This window comes from Amblyomma americanum, chromosome 9 (genome assembly GCF_052857255.1).
Source record: "Amblyomma americanum isolate KBUSLIRL-KWMA chromosome 9, ASM5285725v1, whole genome shotgun sequence".
NCBI lineage: Eukaryota > Metazoa > Arthropoda > Arachnida > Ixodida > Ixodidae > Amblyomma > Amblyomma americanum.
In genome coordinates this window covers 106598436-106605635 of record NC_135505.1, presented here as the reverse complement: position 1 = coordinate 106605635, position 7200 = coordinate 106598436, and the positions used below count along the sequence as shown (strand labels likewise).

Genomic DNA, 7200 nt, shown 5'->3' with positions numbered 1-7200 from the left:
AGTAGCAGTCGTCCCCCTATATGAATGACTGGTACCGCAAAAGCGTTAATAATAGTAACGCAGTTATACTTCGGTATATATATATATATAGAGTCCGGTTACACTATAGGTTGATGCGATGGCGATCGAGGTCGGTGGGCTGATCGGTACGCAAATGCCGTCGCTGACGCACTGGTCTGCCACGCTAGACCGACGACGACGCCAGCATGATCAACGATCGCGTATCGTAGTAATGTTAAAGAGTCAGCTTAGTGGGAACCACAAGACAGTGGTAGGGGACTAGTTGGTATGACATTCTATAAACTTAAGAATTTTAAAACTTATTGGACCTTATGCTGGCCACGGCGACACACGCGATGTGCGTGCAGCAGCGAAGTTGTGCTTGCATTCGGTGACTTCGCATAGAACCGATCGGCGAGGCAAGCGACACGGGCAGAACACGCCGCAGGACAATGCCGCTCGCCGCCGTCGCCTGGGCTTGTGCGGCCGAGCGAAAGCTTCACGCCCGGTGAGGCGACGGCCGGAAAAACTGCGCTTGTGTACAATATCCTTATCGAAAAAAGCGAAACAAGCGGCTACAGATCATATTTTCACACTTCGTTACTAATCAGTGAGGAACTTTTGCCATGTGCTTTAATTTCGGTTGACGGTGGACCGCCGACTCCTTATTTCGTGACGAGGCCTAGCGAGTACGCAGAATTCGTGTGTGCGATTTCGGCGAGTGCGGAGAGCCAGTTCGCAAGTTCTAGCGCCTGTAAATAGCTGTCGAGCGTAGTTTTGGCTGCAGCGCGCTCAAAGCGACGACTGCCTACATCGCAGGACGCGATTACAATAAGGGGCAAGTGCCGATACATCTGACCCGGTCTGCATAGCATGCGCAGAAGGCAGCTGGCAGCAGCCGTCGGAGTCGACTGTGGACAACAAATCTGGTTGTTTTCATTAATTCAAGTAATGTCCGAACGTATCTTGAGCTAAACCGATCTAAAATTAAATATTGGTGACATAAGAGAAAGCAGATAAAGTTAGCGGAAAGCGCCGGTATCCTGCGCGAAACGTTTCTCAAGCAGGCGATATAGCATCATCGGCGCTTATTGCAGTGTTGTCATGGTGTGTAAATTAGTAAAAGTACAATTTGTGAGCAAGAGTACGTAATTTTTAAGATACGTAATATTTAAGATATTTAAGATAACGCACCTGGCGTTTGATGCCACGCAAACGAGAAGTACTGTTTGCGCACAGCCACCCATGTAAACAATCTCAGCGCGGGGCTGCAGTTGTAATCGTCTCACTCCTGGGGCACAATGCGCACGCACAGCAAAATGCTGTACCATTATTTCGAAACACTCGTTTAGACGGCGTCGACTATTCATAGGTGCGGACAGTAAAAACATTCGAATCACGTAGGGTTTTACAAGCGGCTTGGTTCCTGCAAAAAGGTTCGATGAGTCGAAGGAAATGCATGTTCGACTTACAAACGCGTACATGCAGCGCGGAAGTCGTCGCACTCGGCACTTTTCTCTGCTCCTTTCGTGCCTCAAGGTTACTGTACTGCACGTTTTGATAATCTGAGTTTAATTATCGAGCGATGAATAGCGGCCAAGAACTTGGTAGCTAGCTACAAAACCCCGCGGCTTTCACGGCGCACATAGGCGAAGGCATGCACGACACGTGCCGCTTTTCACATACGGGAGCAATTAACTGCTCAAAAGAAGCCACACTCATAACATACGAACAGCATGCTTCTAAGCGTAAATAATAAAGCACGGGTCCATCGATTTCTGTTTCCTCAACAATCGGAAAGTGGGCGCCACGAGCAAGTCCGCTTTCCCAAGGATCACTCACCTCGCGTACTAAGTTGAAGGCTTCCCAAAAGAGAACACGGAAAATGCATTTTATTTCGATAGGCTAAAAGCAAAAAAACTTTTCGAGTGACCGCTGTCTGCGGTGTGCATGCAAGCACCTTAACAGCTCGTAGCAGACGACGCGTGGCGTGTATGCGCTCTTGACGTCAGCGATCAGACGTTGCCAGACCAGCAAGCAGTTCGCAGAAGAAGCGAAAAAAATTCGTTCTAAAAATATTTACCTCCCAGAATCAACTGAAAAGTGGGGGAATTGTAATTTAACCTGTTGGAAATTAAAGGCGCTAAACAGGGCAGCAGTGACAGCGACGCTGAGGGCAGCACCTTACTCGTGTTCACTGCATCTTGCAGGTTAGTCCACAGTTCTTTTAAGTACGCGTTATTCCTCTTGGGTTTTCTGCAGCGCTGTCACTGCTGCCTTTAACTTGCCTTTAGCTGTTTTACGCATGTTTGCAAAAAGTGTGGAAAGTGTATTCCTAAAAATATGACTAAAGAAGTGGCAAAACTATTGAGCGATTTTAAAGAAGAAATGAAACTGGAGTGGAAAGCTCTAAGGCATGCACTGGAGCGAAACAATAGACAAGAGGAAAGGGGACTACGTACAGAACTAGAGGAGATAAAAGTGAGCATGAACGAGATGAGTAAGACACTTGATGATGCAAACCGACGCCTAGAGACTACTCTAAAAGAAAACAGTAGTGTTAAGAAAGAAAACGAATGCCTTCGGCAGAAGGTTTTGTCGCTTGAAAAGGACCTGGCTCAATGCCAGATCAACTTGGTGAAATCAGAACAGTACACCAGAAATCGAAATCTGGAAATCAAAGGAATGAAACAAAAACCCAATGAAAATCTTGCCGAGCTGCTCAGAAAGATTGCTGACGTCATTGGGGAAGCTATATCTAAGGACGACGTAGACGTGTGCCACAGAGTGCAAACAAAAGAGAAAGACAAAACAAACATCATCGTGCAGTTTCAACGTCGTGAGAAGCCAGACAAGGTCCTTGAGAAGTCGCGAAAGAAAAGACTAACCACTGAGACGCTAGGACTCTCAAGTGAAGATGAAAACGTTTCTGCAGTGTACATGAATGAGCACTTGTGCCCGACTTCGAAAAAAATTGCTTGGGATGGCTAGTGCGCGCAAGCGTGAGTACAACTGGAAGTTTGTCTGGACCCGAAACGGCAGCATTTTTTCGTGCCGCATTGTGACGTCACCGATTGTACAAATTCTTCGCGAAAGTGACATCGGCAAGATCTGTGCCGATACATCGCCTAAAGTATAAATGGCCGATATCATGGATTGTATTCTCCCGGAAGATATATAGGATCTCGTTGGGGCTAACCTAGCAAAGTGCATCAAATTGTTCCACTTAAATACCAGATCTGTTTCGTCAAACCACGATGATATAGGTGTATTGCTAGAATCACGTGGCTTCAAGTTTGATGTCATTATGCTCAGCGAAACATGGTACACAAACTATTCTGATTTTCTAGTCTTGCCCGGTTATCAACATCACTACTTAAATCGCCAAGGCCTGCGAGGAGGGTGCATCGCAATACAGACACTGTTCAAGGACAGCGAGACGGTAGAAAAATTCTCAGTTATAAATGATTATTTCGAGGTCCTCTGCATAAGAACGGGCAGGAATTTGTTTGCGGTAGTATACCGTCCACCTAGTGGTAACGTATCTGCGTTTTTAGAATTCCTCGATTGTCTTTTATCATATGCAAATGACAACAGATATGAGCTCACCTGTGGAGGTGATTTTAATGTGGACGTATCTAAAAATTCAACACCAGCGGCACAATTTATATTCGTCCTTGAATGCAATAATTTTCGCAATGTAATTACATCGCCAACGCGTATCACTGCATCTACATCTTCACTGCTGGACATGTTCCTTACGAACGCGTCGTCAGAAGTCATACTATCGGGAGCATTATGTGCGGACATAAGCGACCACATGTCTATAGTTTTGTTTATAAAGCACCGCAGCCTTCGTAGGCCCAAAGAAGCAGATGTAATCGCATATCCTGATATCTCGCCCGCCACATTAGAAAGTTTAAGACAGAAACTGCTCCGGATTGATTGGAGCGATATCTTTGAGCTCACAGACGCTAATTCCTATAACAAATTCCTGAGCATTTTTCGGAAACTTTACTTTGAATCCTTTCCGTTAAAGATACACCATCAAACAAAACGAGCACGCAAGCCATGGATCAGAAAATAACTTCTTATGCAAATTAAAAAGAAAAAATGAACTTTATCAATGCTTTAGATACTTTATCCAATCTAGAAACGTCAGTAAATTGATACAATATAAGCTTTTCGAAATAAAGTAAATAGAGGAAAGAAAAAAGCTAAAAATGACTATTACTATCATATATTTGATGAAACCTGTCTACAAAGAAGCGAGATCTTGTGAAAAAGGATAAACAGTGGGTTAAACAGGAAAGATGAGCGCAGCCGCATTGACAGCCTGACAATAAACGATACGGTTCTCAAAGAGAAAGAGCTCGCAGACCACTTTAATAGCTTTTTTACTGATATAGGAGCCGGCAGTAACAATTATCCACAATTAGCCAAATGAATTTAAATACATTATTCTTGCAACCCACTTGTACCTCAGAAGTAAAAACGCTTATCCAAAGGCTAAAAAACAGCCGCAGTAAAGATGCAGATGGCATCGAAATCAGACCAGTTAAACATGTAGTGGATCTTATTGCACCTGTATTAGCTCATATTTTCAACACTGCATTGTCAACAGGCGTTTTTCCCCACAGCATGAAGGCCGCAAAAGTGACAATTATACACAAAGGAGGAGATAGGAACAATATGAGTAATTATCGTCCAGTCCCTATACTGCCAATTTTTTCTAAAGGCCTTGAAAAGGTAATTAAGGTCCGAGTGGATAGTTTCTCTCGAAAATATAATTTAATAACAGATAGTCAGCATGGTTTCAGACAAAATCACTCTACAGAAACCGCCTTACTAACTCAGAAAGACATAATACTAGATAACTTTGAAAAAAAAAAATTAATGACACTTGGTATTTACCTAGACTTCAGTAAACCTTTTGACCGCGCTAACCACGACTTATTTCTCAGAAAATTAGAAAGATATGGTATCCGAGGACTATCGCTCCAGCTTCTAAATCTTACCTTCACTCACGAACCCAATTTGTAGAAATTAACGAATATAAATCAAGCCCTCGACAAATAAAAACTAAATGATGTTGTTCAAACAATCCCGAGATGTCAATTTGTAATCTACGCCGATGACTGTACTGTGTATGTTGCAGGCCGAGATTTATCATGTATGCTTCGCGAAGCAAGCTCCGTTTGCAATACGCTTCAAGAATGGTCGCAAAGAAACAACCTACTTACCAACGAGGCAAAAACAAAATGCGTCCTTTTCAGGGCTCGAGGGACTTGCGGCAAGATGATGAATACTATCAGATTAGGACCATTTAGTATATCGTGCGATAAAAGTGTAAAAACACTTGGGGTGACTTTCTCAGATGACATGTCTTGGAACGAATATGTCAAGATTCTTTGCGGGAAAGTGCAAAAAGCTGCCGGTATTTTAAATAGGTGCGTGCCGTCAGTCGTTTCCAACTGGCGAAGAAAAAAAAAACATCTTTAGAATTCATTAATTCATTCGCAGCTTGATTATTGCTCACTGATTTGGGGGAACACGACATTAAAGAACACACTCAAACACTTTTCCTCAAAAACAATATATTAAAAGCTACTGACATATATAGCTTCAAGTTAATTAGATGCTACAAGCGAGCAATTAAGGGGAAACTTGAGACATTCCTAACACAGGCAAACTTAGAGAGCACATACTGCGTCTATCCCTATCGTCATCAGGTACCCTGGAACGTTCCTTTTTCGCGTACATACTAAGGCTAACAAAGAATTGCGTACACGCTGCCAAGCATTCTTAACCGCTTCCACTCGGAGGGCGTGGATGTGGAAAGGCTTAAAAACAACCGCATTTTACTGATATTATCATGCCATAGTGAACATTTGTGATGTCAAGAAAAATAATGAATGTGGATAAGTTTTTCATTTCATTGAAATTATTAGTGTTTTCGCATTAGACAGATGCGTTGCGTATGTATGTCTCTCTTCCAAGTATATTTGTCCGAATCTTTCATTTTTTATATTTCTTTTTTTCCCCCTGAAAACAATGATTGTCCTTTGCCTGGTGCCTTGGTAAACTTCTAGGCTTTGAAACCTGTAGTCTTGTATGCAGTATTTAATCTTTTTTTCTGTAATCTTGTAACGGGATATATGCAAGCGGTTACTGTTGCCTTTCGGGGGATGGAGCGCTGTCAAGCTGTGTTAAAACAGCTTTTTCTCCAACCTCCCTTTTCACTTTTTGTGTGGAATAAATAAATAAATGTTCAATGTTCAATGTTCAATGCATGCGTGAAACTAGGCTGTTATGGCCCTTTCAGGCAAACGGAAAGGTGATAATCCCTTTGAGTGGTTGGTTAGAGCTTCATCAAAGATCTGATTAACACTAAATTCAAAAACTGTTTAAATTCGCACTTAACCTTTAGCACAACGTGGCGACATTTTCAAAGAAGCATGATAAAGTACACTTGTATACTTGGGCTGCCGTTAAGAGTGTGGTGGCAAGTAAGCGCTCTAGTCAGTATACACACTGAACACGTTCCTGTATATTTAACGTAAATATTGAGCTTAACGTCTGAGAAGTAAATATCCTTCATTTCGCCCCAGTTCAAAATCTTCTTATGTTTCAGAATTTGTGGTAGACAGTCTAATTACTCCCTACTCCTAGCATAAAAATAATTGAACGACTGTCTAATTATTTCTAGTTACGATGACAAAAAGACAAGGGGTGTGGATGGCACAAGCAGCTTTCTCAATAATCTTTATTTGCCCCGGCGCGATTAATATAAGCAGGCGTGCACAGTTAAAGAACAGGGCTATTGGCGCGTGCCTATGTCGGTAACATCCCCCTGAGCGCCACATTTTTACCGCTTCTTCAATATGCTGCCAACAATATTTCCTCCACAGCATGCCTAAGTCCTTTGTAACTTCATAACAGTGGTTAGTTGGGCTTGGCTGTTCATGATCATGTTGGCAACCGCGCTTGTGTTGCCTTTTTTCTGTAGTACCGTCTTCTCACTCTAACCAAAACGACCTTGTAGCTCGATGTAATCGCAGCATCGGCGGATAAAATCTTATCGCACCAAAGGCAGGTCATGTATTTTAGACACAAGGAAGCAGCGAAATTGTCACATTTGGCAAACACTTTTATTCCACGTCTCTGTTCCGCAGTTTTTTTTCTAATTTATGCAATGTC

The 7200-nt window shown here is 42.7% G+C and overlaps 1 protein-coding gene across 4 annotated transcripts in view; it reads right to left on the bottom strand.

Moving 5' to 3' along the window:
• Positions 1-7129: 7129 nt before the first annotated feature.
• The window catches only part of LOC144103982 (uncharacterized), a 16950-nt gene continuing 16879 nt past the window's right edge, over positions 7130-7200 (bottom strand). For all 4 annotated transcript variants that reach the window (XM_077636731.1, XM_077636732.1, XM_077636733.1 and 1 more), the window contains one exon: positions 7130-7200. This exon is cut by the window's right edge. The gene's annotated coding sequence lies outside the window, so the exon portion shown is untranslated.